This window comes from Periplaneta americana, chromosome 5 (assembly GCF_040183065.1).
Source record: "Periplaneta americana isolate PAMFEO1 chromosome 5, P.americana_PAMFEO1_priV1, whole genome shotgun sequence".
NCBI lineage: Eukaryota > Metazoa > Arthropoda > Insecta > Blattodea > Blattidae > Periplaneta > Periplaneta americana.
The window spans coordinates 43,157,634-43,174,747 of NC_091121.1; the positions used below are offsets into that span (position 1 = coordinate 43,157,634).

A 17,114-nucleotide genomic window follows, 5' to 3' on the forward strand; every position below is an offset into this window, starting at 1 on the left:
GACCTCGGACTCATTTCACCGGCATTATTACCTTCATCTCATTCAGACGCTAAATAACCAAAGCTGTTGATAAAGCGTCGTAAAATAATAAAATAACCTAATAAAATAAAAAAATCTAGTATTCAGAAATTTTATTGCATTTGCAAATTGTTTTTCCCGTTGCTAGGAACTGTAATTTAAATTAAATTTATTTCAAAAGAAATGACCAAGCAACGTAAGTGAAAGAAAGCAATGAGCGTATTCCGAATCTCAGCGCTGAGCAATCTGATGGCATCACAGTGTTCCGAATTTCACCGATGGAGTCACTGATGCTCGCAACCGTGCCATCAGCTTGCAGAGGTGGTAGCAGTCTCCATCAGCCGCCATCATTGAATCTGATTGGTTCTTGTATTGGGAGGGAATTAGCAGACCAATGACATCGTGCACTGTTGTGTCATGGCGGGGTGTTCTGCTTTAGTTCTGCTGTATTGTTTGTAATGAGCACAATGTAAAAACAATATGTTAATGGCTTATGAGCGAACATGTTAACGGACCAGTTATTACTACCGGTTCAAGAAATAAATTGTTTATGCTCTTTTCTTTGAACGAGATGGCAGTACGGAAATTTCGTAAAATTTTGCTAGCGTAGCACAGACAGCAACTTATACAGTCGCCATGACAGCTCTCGATCCTTCCAGCAGTTTTGTTCCTTATTTCGCTGCAACGTGACGTTATTGTTGTCCACCGGTCCGGTGAGATTCGGAATATGCTGAATGACAAAGATGATAAAGTGACGCAAGTGACCGAAGTGCTGTACCAAAAAATTCGTGGTACGGAAATGGACTATTACCGAAAATGCTATACCAAAAATTTCGTGGGACCGATATGTCTTATTTACCTAAATGGCCTGGTACCAAAAATGAAAAGTGACCCAAAAAAATGGAACCAAAACAGCCTCAAACGCAAAACATATATCTTCTAAATCTGCGGCTTCCAAATTAATTATATAATAGGCCACTTCTGTTTTCATAGTATCACGAGTGATGTCAGAGTGAACCTTTCATGTCGAAATGTTATAATTTTTCTCCATTGTAGGTAGAATGTACGCGTTTCACGCCAAACATTAATGCCCCTTTACAAAACCGAAAGATGTATAGGTCTAACATCGATTGTGATAATGGTGGCGGATGGATGATTATGGTAAAAGTGATATTACATATTATGTTTATAGCATACAAATTTTGTTTTTGATCACACACACACACACACACACACACACACATATATATATATTTTTTTTTTTTTTTTTTTTTTTTTTTTTTCAATGGAATACGTTGTAGAATATCATACGAGCCTAAAATTGTTTAACATCTAGATAAGTGCAAGTATATTTGTTAGACGATTCTTTCAACATTGTGTCAATCTAAAAATTTCTGCTTAAAATTTTAACTCACTCACAAAATCATTTCTTACTTAGCGATGATAAATTCCTTTATTATAATTTTATTTTCAGTCAATTTGGTTCAATTTATTGTTCCGTATTTCTGTTATTTCATTATTTCGTTCAGAATTTGAAAAGTATTGGGGCAAAGCATAACTTTGCCGTATGTCTTTATAGATTTATATATGTCTAATTTTTCTTTCGATTATTTTATATATGCTTTTGTACTGTTATGCAACACAAAAAATTATATATTGAAGATAAAAATAATAGAATTTATAAGTGCCTGGAATAATCTCAACGACTAATGTGTCAACACAATACTATAAAGCTGAACAGTGTCACGCAAATTAACACAACATTACTCTCATGGCGTTAATAGACGAATGTGCTTCAAAATTTAATTTGCATGCCAACTTCCAGAACGTGTCAGCTCTTCACAATGAGATAAATTGTTTAAAAGTTGGATGTGATGGGGAATTGTTCGCCTTCAAATCACGTTTCAATAGAGAACAAATTCAAAACTCGACACAAAAAAACACCAGAATTAGAAATGTAGAATTCAATGTTATTATTTAACTTAATAATGATTTCTATGGGAAAAGAATAAAGTAATCGATGCCATGGAAACGATACATTTTTTCGTTGCAGCTTTACTCTTTACACAATACTTCAGTTCCTTATAATACCGATAAAATTATTTGACAGAAACAAAGAAATGTGCAAATGTGTATTGATTTTTATGACAAACACAATTAAATGTGTGTGTGTGTGTCTGTCTATGTGTATATATATATATATATATATATATATATATATGGTAGGCGCTCACTTGCCGCAACTGATTTGTTCGGCGCATTCGGACTTCTATTCTTTGCATTTTTCTGCCTTTCTCTTAGTCTCTGCATATGATCCATATATCTTAATGTCGTCTATCATCTGATATCTTCTTCTGCCCTGAACTCTTCTCCTGTTCACCATTTCTTCCTGTGCATCCTTCAGAAGGCAGTTTCTTCTCAGCCAGTGACCCAACCAATTTCTTTTTCTCTTCCTGATCAGTTTCAGCATCATTCTTTCTTCATCCACTCTTTCCATCACAGCTTCATTTCTTATTCTGTATCTCCACTTCACACGTTCCATTCTTCTCCATATCCACATTTCAAATACTTCTATTCTCTTCTCTTCACTTCGTCCTAATATCCATGTTCCTGCCCCATACGATGCCACACTCGACACAAAGCACTTCACTAGTCTTTTCCTTAGTTATTTTTCCAGAGGTCCGCAGAAGATGCTCCTTTTTCTATTAAATGCTATCTCCGCATATTATCCATATATCTCAATATCCTCTAACATATGATATCTTCTTCTGCTTCGAATTCTCCTCCCGTTCACTATTTCTTCCAGTGCAACCTTCAGCAGACAATTTATTCTCATCCAATGACCCAACCAATTACTTTTTCTCTTTCTGATCAGTTTCAGCATCCATTTTTCCAGGTTATCTTGAGAAATATAATTGCGATAGCTCCCCGTTGCTCTCCGCACACCACTCTCTCTCTCTCTCTCTCTCTCTCTCTCTCTCTCTCTCTCGCATCTTAGAAGATCCCAGGGGGCCCCATCGTGCAACTGAGCTCAAATTTTGTAAAAATTAAACTTATTTTTAAGCCTGTTATTTAACTGTACAGTTTTAACTACTATGTTATTTAGCATCAATAGAATTGGTAAAAATAATATTTGACCAGATGAAGTCGAGGATCCGTCACGTGATTACCGGACATTCGCCTTATAATTCGGGGAAACCTCGGAATAAACCTAACCAGGTAATCAGCCCAAGGGAGAATCGAACTCACGCCAGAATCTAGCTTCGGATCGCCAGAAAAACTCGCCTACCAACTGAATTACACCTATGACTACATATGTGTTGCATTTAACATTGAAGATATTTATTTATTTATTTATTTATTTATTTATTTATTTATTTATTTATTTATTTATTTATTTATTTATTTATTATTTTGCTAATAATCATAACATAAAATATAATATATACAGAAAAACTTTAGCTCGCCCCTGAAAGAGCAGAACTCGTGTTATATCTTTTTTCACTTGTAAATTTTCTAAATAGGAGCAAAAACAGGATTAAAAGTTCAAGCCCTGTGGAGTAACGGTTAGCATGCCTGACCGTGAAACGAGCGCGCCCAGGTTCAAATTCTGATTAGAACAAGTTACCTGGTTGAGGTGTTTCCGGAGTTCTACCTCAATCCATTAAGAGCAAATGCTGGGTAACTTTCGGCGCTGGATCCTGGACTCATTTCGCTGGCATTATCGCCTTCATCTCATTCAGACGCTGGATAACCACAGCAGTTGATAAAACGTCGTAAAATAACCGATTAAAAATAGCGATAAAACGAAATCAATCATTTGTCGGTAATACTGCAGTGACAGATGGTTCTAATTGGTTGAAATTCAATGGATTCTTGATCTCTCTTCGTGAATAGAACTTACGAAATACTCGAAGTGCAGTCCGCATCTATGACATGTAAGAAATCTGGAACACAACTGACAGATCTGGCCTTCACAAAAGTACAGCTCTCATGCCTGGTCCTGGCACTCGTCCTTCACTCCTCTTTTTAGGGAAGAGCGGTTGAAAATCGATGCCGGCGCTCTCCTCGCTGCGCCATAAAAGTCTATAATACTTGACAGTTGACGTCAATGTCATTACATCATCGTTGCCGAAGCATAAAATGAGCACATGATTGTCTCCAGTCCACCTCTCTGATACAGCTCACGTGGAATTATCCAGCGTTCCCTATTCATGGCATCTACTCGTTTAACAGCGGCCCGCATACCACCTACTGCTTTGTAGATGGATCCACGGCTCTTAAACCGTAATTAGTTGGACGTCCAGTTATCTGCTAAGTCTCATTTTCGAAAGAAATGAGTTGAACCTATAATCTTAATTTTTATACAGAGTGTTCAAAAAGGAAACGTTTGTTGTCTTCTACACGAACTTTATACATTTTAAATTGCTCAAGTTCTTAATTTCATACATTTGTAGACTGGCATTCTATTCTACAATAACAGTTTTTACTTATCTTCAGTTTGTCCCTCCTTGTACTTAAAATTGCTATTCTTTGTTGCTTATGTCCAACAATTTCACATAACTTATATTTTTATCTGTTCTTAAGTGATTTTATTATTTTAACATGTTACTATAATTACTGTAGCTTCAATTGAAATTAACAGCAAATACTGCAAACTAAGTCCATAAGAAGTTCAAATAAAAATTGTTCAGATTTATTTTCAATGAAGAATACCAGACATTTTGAAAGTTATTTGCTTCCATAATAGTGAAACATACTCCCTCTGAATGTTTTTTTATATGCCAAATACTTTTCTTTGAACCTATCCGTCTTCAGTTCTTGAGTTGTCCATTGTAAATCGTTAGCAGTTTCAGTGTTTCATTCGTTGCTGGTTGCGGGAAATAAACTTACTCATCACGGTAGCAAGAAGTGAAATGGCATGCTATTTTCCCTACAACAAAATATGCTTGGCAGCGATCACAAATCTAATCGATTAAACCAAAGAAATATGAAATGAATTTTGATGTAGTTTAAAGACGCAGCTAAAATAGGAAGCATGACTCAATTACTACCAAGGAAAATTAGAGAATCAGACATATAAATATCTATATCACACTGCCATTAAATATATGAAAAAGACCCACACTATTTGATTAATAACTATCAAAGTATTTCATTTTTAATAACAATATTCTTGCCTTACGTAAGTTTTATAGTTTTCAGTAATACACACAATATATATATATATATATATATATATATATATATATATATATATATATATAGCCGTTACTCAGTAAATTATAGAAATGAAGATTTAATATAAAATATTCTTTCCCTACGTCTACTTACTTAAAGCCCCAAAAGGTTTCACTTTCATATCATCAGTATACCCATTATGTGTTGCATTAAATATAATATTTCATTTTTAATGGTAATAATGTCATCAAACATTCTTAAGCTTCGTAGATCTTAATATCCAATACACAGCTGTACTCGGAAAACTACAGACGAGAGAATCAGACCTGTAAATTATTTTTTATGCGTAATCAAAAAATTACAAAAATGAAGATCGACATATTGGCATTATGATGTGAAAGAATCTGAGCCATCTGAATTCTAACCATGTCAGCAATCCTGTAGGTCATGGCCTTCGTGTAATAGGCTATTGTTTATTGTAGTGTGTGCTTTGTTTTATTCTGAAATGCAATTAATTAGTTCTAAAAACTGACGAAAGATGGATTTTGGAAAATAGGAAAATTGTGTAGGAAAATTGACATTTCACTGAAAATTACTATTTTTCTGAAAAACTTTGGGTTCCAAGCTTCAAAACGAGGGGTCATTTATTAAAATCCGTTCAGCCGTTTTCCCGTAATTTCCATTACCAGTTCAAATTATATCTATAGATATGCAAATTCTACGGATTTATGATTAAATTTTAGAGTAAAATTTCCTTTTAATTTATTTATTCGTTATATTGTCATGTGTTTATTCGGCACAAACTACAAATGCTTTCAAGAAACATTTCTCATCAACTGTTTTGTTATAAAATAATATAATATACCATAAATGTTGCATAGTTTACTTCTTCATTTTATGAATTTAGATACAGTGACGAATTTCCGGTAACTTTTCTCTTCTCCATTTTTTAGTTAGCTAAAGGTAGTAAAATACCATACGTTATTGTCAGAAGTAGGAGAATTGCTACAATGGCTTCTATCAATACGATGGGCCTGCTGATAACTACATTTCTGGTGATTATAATTCTGAAAATGGTCACATCTCAGAACAGCTAAATCAGTAGCACTGCCTTCAATTCTGCACCACTCTAAAGCAACAGACGGAAAAACTAACAAAGTGGAAATAATCCCTTCTTACAACGCCACGAAATCTTGTCTGAACACACTACATAGAAAGTGCAGCAATTTCTCTCCTAACCGACGAACCAGAAAATATACATTAGCTACATTTTGCCATCTCATATCAGTTAGGTTTTCAAATTTGTGAGTCGTTATATTGACAACAAAGGTCAGATCAGGAGATTTATTACAAGAAGAACCTAAGAATTACAGACTAACACTGTTACTCGTAAACTATATTTAAAAATAGTCTGAAAATTCTAATAAATACTGTAGATAATTTTAGAAGATTAGTAACAGCACAAAATATCATCATAATCATCATCACCATCATTATCACTACCAACATTAATTTCTACTCAAGAATTAGACACTTTGGTTTGTTCTGTCCACACCGTTGTGGAATTCTTGAACCAACGTTAGCCCCTCACAAATAGCGGGAGTCTCTGATCATGAGGTCAGCACAGCTCAAGACCATCGCTAAATAAAATACAAAACAGACAAAAGATAGGGGGATAGAGACGTGTCTCTAGAGAACTAAGTAAATGCCGAAGTTCTTGTTGCGAATCAAACCAGAGTTCACTAGATTTGTAGTCAGATATACTTATTTTTCAATTACAGCGGAGCAATGCTAACAATTATGTTCAAGACTCCGTATTTATTACGAATCAGATTTTTATTACGATGTACCGAAGTACATATGATATTTCCGTATAGAAATTCTGCATCATCATATGATGAAGAATGAGTGAACCGGAGAAAAATTATCTCCGGCACCGGGATTTGAACCCGAGTTTTCAGCTCTACGTGCTGACGCTCTATTATATTCAAGACTCCGTATTTATTAAGAATAAGATTTTTATTACGATGTACCGAAGTACATATGATATTTCCGTATAGAAATTCTGCGTCATCATATGATGAAGAATGAGTGAAACGGAGAAAAATTCTCTCCGGCACCGGGATTTGAACCCGAGTTTTCAGCTCTACGTGCTGACGCTCTATTATATTCAAGACTCCGTATTTATTACGATTAAGATTTTTATTACGATGTACCGAAGTACATATGATATTTCCGTATAGAAATTCTGCTTCATCATATGATGAAGAATGAGTGAAACGGAGAAAAATTCTCTCCGGCACCGGGATTTGAACCCGAGTTTTCAGCTCTACGTGCTGACGCTCTATTATATTCAAGACTCCGTATTTATTAAGAATAAGATTTTTATTACGATGTACCGAAGTACATATGATATTTCCGTATAGAAATTCTGCGTCATCATATGATGAAGAATGAGTGAAACGGAGAAAAATTCTCTCCGGCACCGGGATTTGAACCCGAGTTTTCAGCTCTACGTGCTGACGCTCTATTATATTCAAGACTCCGTATTTATTACGATTAAGATTTTTATTACGATGTACCGAAGTACATATGATATTTCCGTATAGAAATTCTGCGTCATCATATGATGAAGAATGAGTGAAACGGAGAAAAATTCTCTCCGGCACCGGGATTTGAACCCGAGTTTTCAGCTCTACGTGCTGACGCTCTATTATATTCAAGACTTCGTATTTATTACGAATAAGATTTTTATTACGATGTACCGAAGTACATATGATATTTCCGTATAGAAATTCTGCGTCATCATATGATGAAGAATGAGTGAAACGGAGAAAAATTCTCTCCGGCACCGGGATTTGAACCCGAGTTTTCAGCTCTACGTGCTGACGCTCTATTATATTCAAGACTTCGTATTTATTACGAATAAGATTTTTATTACGATGTACCGAAGTACATATGATATTTCCGTATAGAAATTCTGCGTCATCATATGATGAAGAATGAGTGAAATGGAGAAAAATTCTCTCCGGCACCGGGATTTGAACCCAGGTTTTCAGCTCTACGTGCTGACGCTCTATCCATTAAGCCACACCGGATTCATAACGAGTGCATCTCTACACATGTGTGGACATTGTGCCACTGTCATACATCTATGACGCAGTGCATGAGGGTAGACCACTAGAGGCAACCCAACTTAAACTGAGAGGATTCAATTCGACATCGGGATGGGAATTCGGTGTGGCTTAGTGGATAGAGCGTCAACACGTAGAGCTGAAAACACGGGTTCAAATCCCGGTGCCGGAGAGAATATTTCTCCGTTCCTCTCATCCTTCATAATAAGATTTTTATTCCTATTTACTTAAAAATGTAAGATATGATACAGATTTTCAGTTATTCAACACACAAATGCTTAGTCTGTTTATTTGTATGCAATAAGAAACATTAAACTTGAACAAAGCGTGTGGAATCAAGACTTTCGCACAATTTAACCTCAGACCAAATCGGCTGGAAATCTGCGATTTCGGCCAATGACCGCTCGTGGGGAAGCCACTGGATGAAAGGTTGGTCACGCCCACAGCCTCTTCGCCACTGCATCAATGGAAGAATTCCCTATATACTTGCGGTTGATCGGACCTCGAATTGCATTCTGTAATTCCACCGCGGGTGAACGAAAAGAGGATGTTTTGTGTGTTATTCTCTTTACCTTTCTCAATGTTTCGTATTCCACTCTTCCACCGATAAAGCAACAATCACAGAGATGAACGCGTGACAGAGAAAGAGTCATGACTTGAAGTGTTTAGTAATTATTACAATTAGGGTAAACATTGGTAATTTCGTGGCACTGGTTATTTCGTGATACTTTTTCTTTCCTCTTTCGTGAACTAACCAATGGCGTTACGAGATTCAAATTTCGGCCAAGGGATTGCATATGTTGTCCAGTTTCCAGAAACATACAGCTACGCTTTGTGTGACTATTGTAGCTGCTTCAGTGAGCTTTCATCTTTGGAGAGAGCAAGTTAGCGTCGACTTCTCAGGCATACAAATTTTGTGGATGTTTGTAATTACATTACAGGCTTATTACTAAAGGTAAGCATATGATATTTGGTACAATGATTTATTATATCTTAATGAAATTTTAGGAAATGTTTTTGGATTTTAAATACAGCTGTAGTCGCCATATAGACTTAGCTTTACTGATAGAAATCTTAGCTGTTTGAAGCGAAATTTTGTTGAGTATTAAGCGTTACATTTTATACTATTTTAAAAATTGTATTACAATACGAATTTTAGAAATCTGAAGATAAGATGTGATAACAAAAAAGGAAAGGGGGACGCAATGGGTTCAGTGTAGCTTCTGTTTGATTTGTTATCATGCTAAGTGTCAATTATAAGTGCTAGATGACTTACTTGCAAGAATTGTGACAGAAGATGGAACATGGCTCCACCATTTTGGACCGGAGACAGAGGCAGACAATGAAGCGGCATCATGCAAATTCACCAAAGAAATAGAAATTCAAAAGTGCACCTTCGGCAGGAAAAGTTATGGCTCCTGTGTTTTTCGATTCAGAAGGACCCTTGCTTGTGGACATCATGCCACACGGAACCACTATTAATTCTGACGCGTATATGGCAAATCACAAGGAACTTCAAGCTCGACTGAGTCGTGTTCGACGACATCGGGAGAAGCAGGATGTTCTGCTATTGCACGACAACGCACAGCCATATGTCAGTCACACGACTACAGACCAGATCAGAAAATTCGGATAGACAACACTGAAACAACCGCCTTACAGTCCTGAACTGGCACCGTGCGATTACCCTCTCTTTGGTAAACTGAAGGATCCCTTCGCGGAACGAGGTTAGAAGATGACTCTTGTGCACACTGCTAAAGAGTGGCTCAGACGTGTTGGTCCAGACTTTCACCGTGCTGGTCTACAGGCCCTCGTGCCTAGGTTATGTAAGGCAGTTGAAAGGGATGGGGATTATGTGGAAAAGTGACATTTTGTTCCTAAAGGATGTATCTACATTCTGTGAGAATAGCAACGCTGTAGGATAAAAATATAATTTTTAAACAAATGTTATGCATTACTTTTGAAGTTATCCTAGTAATATAGGCTATAGTAAAGTCCGTAATAAAAGTGTTCACCCTTTCAGGGCAAAGAAGATGCCTTTTCAATTTCAATTTTTACTTTAATTTCATTCTTATTATGTGTTGATATGTATTTCTATGTTTTCTTGCTATGAATATTAGGCGGAATTATTATGTTTGAAGTCTTGTAACAATAAATGAGAATTTCATTTGATTTTAATGAATTTTTGCACAATTCTTCTAACTTCACGAAATTACCAATGTAATATCGCGAAATTACCAAGGTTATCACGAAATAACCAACCTTTTAGTGTACGTTGTAAAAGTGGTTTTTGGCACTTGTTCAAGGACGTGTCCAATCTTTTATGTGTTCAGATTTGTACAGCACATTATCGTCTTTTAGATGAAAAAATCGGAATAAGGATATATTTATAGATTTGCATTTTAAATTAATTTTCATGAAATTATCACGAAATTACCAATGTTTACCCTATTTGTTGAAGGAACGGTCAGGTAGTGCCAAGGTTCAATTATTCCGAGAAGGAATGTGAAGATTTACATTACTTTCATGGTCTCTGGGGAGCGCCGGGTTGTACTGCAAGCCGGAAAGTCGTGGGTTCGATTACTGATGGGGGTCATCGATTTTCTCCATTTATATAGCCGTAGCGTAAAGCGTGTTCTGAAATTGTGGGATTTTTCCAGCTGAAATTACCAACATTGTAACGAATTTCGTGCTCTGTTTACCTCTCGGTTTACCGCGACGAAAACAAGTCACGGCACTACATCCTGCTGCATTCTGTGTTGACTTGAAACTATTGAACGATAAATAAAGTTGAAATTAATTATGGCTAAATTAGCTCAGATGCTACGCAGACATATAACCTCGGAAAAACCTCCAATCAGAGAACTTGTCCCAACCAGAATGTGAACTCACGCCCACTCACTTCACAGTCCAATATGCTGATCGTTACTCCACAGCGTTAGTCTTTTGACTAGACATCGGTTTTCCATGTTGAAGGTACGGGTTCAAATCTCAACAAGTCCGAATAGAATTTGTGTTGAGCAGTGACGATATTGGGACAGGGTTCTTTAGGATAGCCACTTCCCGTCTGTCATTATATTATAAATTCATCATCAGTAATCAATATTTGAGCAGAAGATAGATATAGAAAGAATATATATATTTGCTCAAAAATTTGTGTTAGTCAATTTTTCGTATATACTCCATTACCTTTTAAAGCGCAGGATTTTAATCTAGTAGATGGTTCACCAAACAATTATGAAAAAAGTATTAAAAATTCAACTCTGACGTCAGATTTGCGAGTTATGACGAGATGAGAGAAGACAAACATGTACTCTCTTTAAATAAAAGTTACCTAGACAGCAAACCCGACCTCAGGCTCGGAGAAGTGGCATTCTGCGCGCATACGCTATAACCTTGTTTGAAGTAATGTGCCCTTTAACCACGGCTACGAAATCAAATGAATATGAATTTCTGGAGTCCTAAACGCGTAGCAGCGTCAACCGTGACATGGTTATCACTTTTTTTTACAACTTTGTAGACCATAATTTCAGAGTGTCCACGAGTTGAGTTTATAATGTCCACTTTATACTTATCGGATTAATTTTACTGCACAAACAAATAGAAACGCCACGAGTGCCCGATGCCAGCATTTTATGTTTGTGATAAGGGAATATAATCTACAAACAATATTAAATACTGAGATTGAATACAATTCGTGCGATGCTAATATAAAACCGCACGACAGTGTTGTTAATTTATACAACATTTGCCACTATAGTTCCATTTATTAATTTTAATTCAATTATTTATTCTATTTACTTTTTGTATCGTATAATTAATAAATATAATTCCCAACCATTTTACACAAACAAGACATGTATAAATTTAGGAGCATTAATATTTAACGTGTAAGTTGTATTATAATGCTTGAACCTGTCTATTCGAAGTTATTTCCCTACTCAGAGTTTCTCATATTTTTCAGTCTTGTGTGTCGAACTGAGCCCTCTACGAAGCGGAAAAGAAATAACTAGTTAAAAGCAGCAGTAGTAGTAGTAGTAGTAGTAGTAGTATTGGTAGTAGTAGCAGCAATAGTAGTAGTAGTAGTAGTAGTAGCAGTAGCAGCACCAGCAATAGCAGCAAGGATATCACTGATATTAAGAGTAACAGTAGCAGCAATAATAGAAAGAGTAGCAGCGGCAACATAACAGTAATAGTATCAGCAACAGTAGCAGTGACAATAGCAGCAAAAAATAACAGTAACATTAGAAGTGATAATAGAAACAACAATAGCAACAGGAGCAGCAATATAGTAAAAATAATATTAGTAACAATAGTATAAAACTGAAGTAGTAGTAGTAGAAATAGCAATAGTAGTAGCAATAATAGGTATATAGTAGTAACAACAATAGTATAAATTTGAGCAACAATAACAGTAACAATATGAGTAACAACATAAGTAAATATCAGTAAAGATGGGAATTTATTGTAGCAATAGGAACAGCAGCAATAATGCAGATAGTATTAACAACAATAGTCTAAATTGGAGCAACAGTAGTAACGAAAATGTAACAGTAATAGTAATAATAGGAACAATAGTAGCAATACTAACAGCAATAATAATAACAGCAAAAATAGTAAAAATTGGAATTGTAACAGTAACAATAGTAACAACAATAGCAGTAACAATAGTAGACTAGCGAAACAGTAACAGAAACATTAGTTGTAACAATAGAAGTACAATAGCGATAGTAGTCGTAAAAATAGCAGTTCTATGGCAGTAAGAGTAGCAGTGTCAGAATTAATAATAGCGCCAATAGTAGCAGTAACAATGGCGCAACCGTAACTGTGACAATAGCGGCAATAGTATCAGACAATATCAGCAATATTAGTAGCAGGAATAGCAATTGTAACAATAGCAGTAACAAAGACAATTGTAGTAAGAATAGAGATAGCAATAGCAATTGTATGAACAGCATAAGCATCACTAGTAATTTCAGCAACAATAGCAATATCAATAGCAACAGCAGCAATATCAGTAACTAGTAGAAATAACAGTAGCAGTCGGAGTAGTAAGTGGTCAAGTAGCAACAATGACAGTTATAATAGCAACAAAGATATCAGCGATAGTAATAATAGTAGTAGACTAGTAGGAGAATTAGGAACAGCAATGTAGTAATATTATTAATAATTTTACTAATTTAGTAAAACTTTATGTTATTTCTACATCACCAATCAAGTTCGTGACCATCAATGTGCATGAACTGTATTGTTGCTATATCCATCAATTATAGGATACAAAGACACAAAACAGTGATGGTACGGCTCCAACTGTCTCATTTTATGAATTACAGCTAATGAGAAAACAATGAAATAATGGTACAGACACCTTCCTTCGAAACTATATAATTCTATTTTGACTATTTAGGAACTGACGCGGAAAGTCGGTGCAAAGGCCACGTGGCTCACGGTTGAAGTAACTCGCTGGGTAAGGAAGAAGCATCTAAATTCAAAAGAAGTAGAAACCGCTGAACACGTGTCAAGGCGCCATGATGGATGAACAGAGGATTTATAAACTCTGCGCACGAATCCAGAACTTTGCAAACCCGAAGAAAAACGCTACTTTAAAGACACAGTTCAACAAATCCAAGCACTGAAATAACTTCAAAAGCTGTAACTGCAAAAAAAAAAACTGAACTGAACATTTACGCAGTCTATCGATAATTATTTGAGATCTATGAGCGTAACTGTTACTTCGGAATCTGTGATTTTGAACCTATTTCAAGTCACAACACAGAAACAAGGCGCTAGAATTGTCGAGGCATACAGTTTCTAAGGAGGAATTTTATTATTAAAAGTGTCACAAAGATGATTAACTTCTACGGATTCCAAAAAAAAATTGTTAATTTATCATAATGGTAATGATATGCTTTATTGCTGCAGCACTATCCTTTCTTTTCTTTAGCAGCGACGTTGCAATCTATTCCCTACGGAATAATACACAAAACTGTTCCAGTGTGTGGTTTCTTTCTGTCTCTTGCGGTGTTTATATGACTAAAAATAAGATATTAACTTTCATTAAAGGATTTTCTAGTTTTTTTAATGCGTTGTGAAGTTTTTTCAAATAGGCTATAACCGCTGACCTCCTGACATATTCAAAGTTAGTAACATACGAAAATTTGTTCCATTTGGCATTAAGAAATTAAATTTTGAAGTTAGCTACTGATACATTTTACACACAATATCTCGTAATTTCTTTGTACACATTTACGTGCTTCCATTTTGATATTTAATACACACATTAATGCAAGTTTAAAATAAAAAGAAGAAAAGAATAACATAAAATGGACTATCGCTAACACAACATAAAAAGAAACAAAAGCAGACTCACGCTCATTGGCTAAGGCAATTTACTCCATTCCTTTTTGCTAAGAAGAGTCTAGATTAGAGTGACATCCGGCAGTATACAGTAGATAGACTTTTCGTACTCGAGAAGCTCGCGCTATTAATGGGGTCGCTGCGTTTATCCCAAGAGACGACAGTAAAAAACTTTCATTATTTAGTTAAATGTACACAAGAGTAAATCTAGTGTACTTTCCATACGATTCTCATTTATGGACGTAATGATACTGCTAGTTTGCACTTCATGAACATGTAATCAAATAGAACAAAATAAACTAAAATAATGCTCACATCATAGAAGAAGACCTAATAAGAATGAAAACGAACCATTGGAATAAGTGCAAGAAATATTTTCTCTTGGCCAAACAGCGTCCTTCAGCAATACAACCACTTAAAAAATATCCATTAGGAACTATGGCAACTCCACGACTCAACTATCTAGTAACAAAGTTACTGATATCCTACGGAAAAGCAATATTACTTTCAAGCCTAAAAGAAAAGATAGACTAGTGGATGAGCTCTCCTTGAACAATTAATTCTGGGTATTGTTATAAGAAATGTTTTCATCTCATTTTATAGTAGCACAGGTCAAGAAAATTGTGGAAATATGCTATGGGATACTCCAAATAAACTAAAATATAAAGTACATTGTGAAAAATGAAATGTATCCCGAGTTCAGGTAACACATATTTCTCCGTATCATCTTTTAATCAGGAATATGTTTCATTGCAACAGCAGTGAATGTAATATGAATAGCAAAGCAATTAAATCCCATCTGACTTGGAAAACATAGTTGTAACGATTAGCAGACTTTCCGTCTACAGACATTTCGTCAACGATTAATTTTGCCTGATTGTAAAATTTGTTATGAAGATGCGTTTGCCCGTTTTATGCTGATTACCTGGTTGAGTTTTTCCGAGGTTTTCCCTAACCATAAGGCAAATGTCAGATAATCTATGACGAATCATCTCTCCAAATATCATCTCACTATCACCAACCTCATCGACGCTAAATAACCTAGTAGTTGATACAGCGTCGTTAAATAACCAAGTAACAAAAAAAAAGATGCGTTTAACAACTGAGAAACTCGACAAGAGGAATGTCGACAACAGATATTTCGTCAACGAAATATTTTGATTATTTGTGAAATTCGTCAACGAAATATTTTGATTGTTAAATTCGTCAATGCTGTGGGTACAATTGAAAAATTTGACGAACTGCCAGCTCAAAGTCTGTTAAGAACTTCTCAGGTTGCACAACCAAATTTTTCTGCTGTGCTGCATTTCCCAGTGCTTCGAAGAGTGTTGTATAGGGATTTTCTTCTTCTTAAGGCGTATACCAATGGAAAAACAAATCGTGTATCACACCATGCAGTGTGTATAGCTGTCCAAAAATTTCAGGAACGGTCTTGAAAGCGGAAAGCGTTGGGCTTACTGCTAGGAGACTTAGACAGTCATCTGATGAGACAATAATAATTCCGTTGGGATCATGTTCCCCTGTGTACTGTAAAAGAAACCTCTCATTGCTGATAGTAACATCATATGATGCTTGTATGACGATTTCGGAGAGTAATCTTGGTATAGGTGGTCGTTGCTTATTCTGTTGCCTCTTGATATACCGCAGGAGTGTGTTCCTGTTCGGAAGTCCCGCCAGTATTGTCTCATCATTAATGGGCTCTATTTCATCTCTCAGTATTGCTGCTAGGGCTCGTTAGGATGAGCCTCTGCTCTTCTTTTTTATTGCACGAATCACTTCCTTTATTTGAATTGGTGTAGGGTCACTAGCACATTGGTGGGGTCTAATGCTGATGATATTTATTTGGGTGTCCACGTCGAAATTCGTGACACATGAACCTGTGCATTCACAGCGCCAATATTGCCGCGTGTTATTTTTATTACTTGCATTGAAATTGCACCTGCGGTTGTCGTTCTCTGTCATAGGCCGGCCCCTGTTGCATTTACTAGTCTTGGCATATCGAAACTTTTGGTTAGAATCTGCACTAAAAATCAATACATGTCCATACTCGTACTAACAATTTTGATTATAATTTTATGTCCTAAACCATGGAAACGATAATTTTATTGACGAAATTTTATGTGTTGACGTAGAGTCCTTGTGCGAATTTTCCTCTTGGCTAAAATAAATGTAGGCGAAAAAACTGTTGACGAAATGACCTTAGCCATACTGTCCGTTGACCAAAAAAATGTTGACGAATTGTCTGTAGACGTATTGCTGTTGACGAAACGTCCTGGAAACGTTGTAACGTGTGTTATGTCACAGCAATGAAATGGTGCTCACGAGACAAGTGATAATGTCTTTCTTCCCACTTCACTTATATATTATAACCAAGAAGACCAAAACTGTAAAGTTTTGAAATACAAAATATTAGATTAAAACATA

At 35.8% G+C, this 17,114-nt stretch overlaps 1 protein-coding gene across 9 annotated transcripts in view; it reads left to right on the forward strand.

Moving 5' to 3' along the window:
- Positions 1-17,114, forward strand: part of Dscam4 (Down syndrome cell adhesion molecule 4) — an 888,085-nt gene that overhangs the window by 740,733 nt on the left and 130,238 nt on the right. The window lies entirely within an intron of this gene.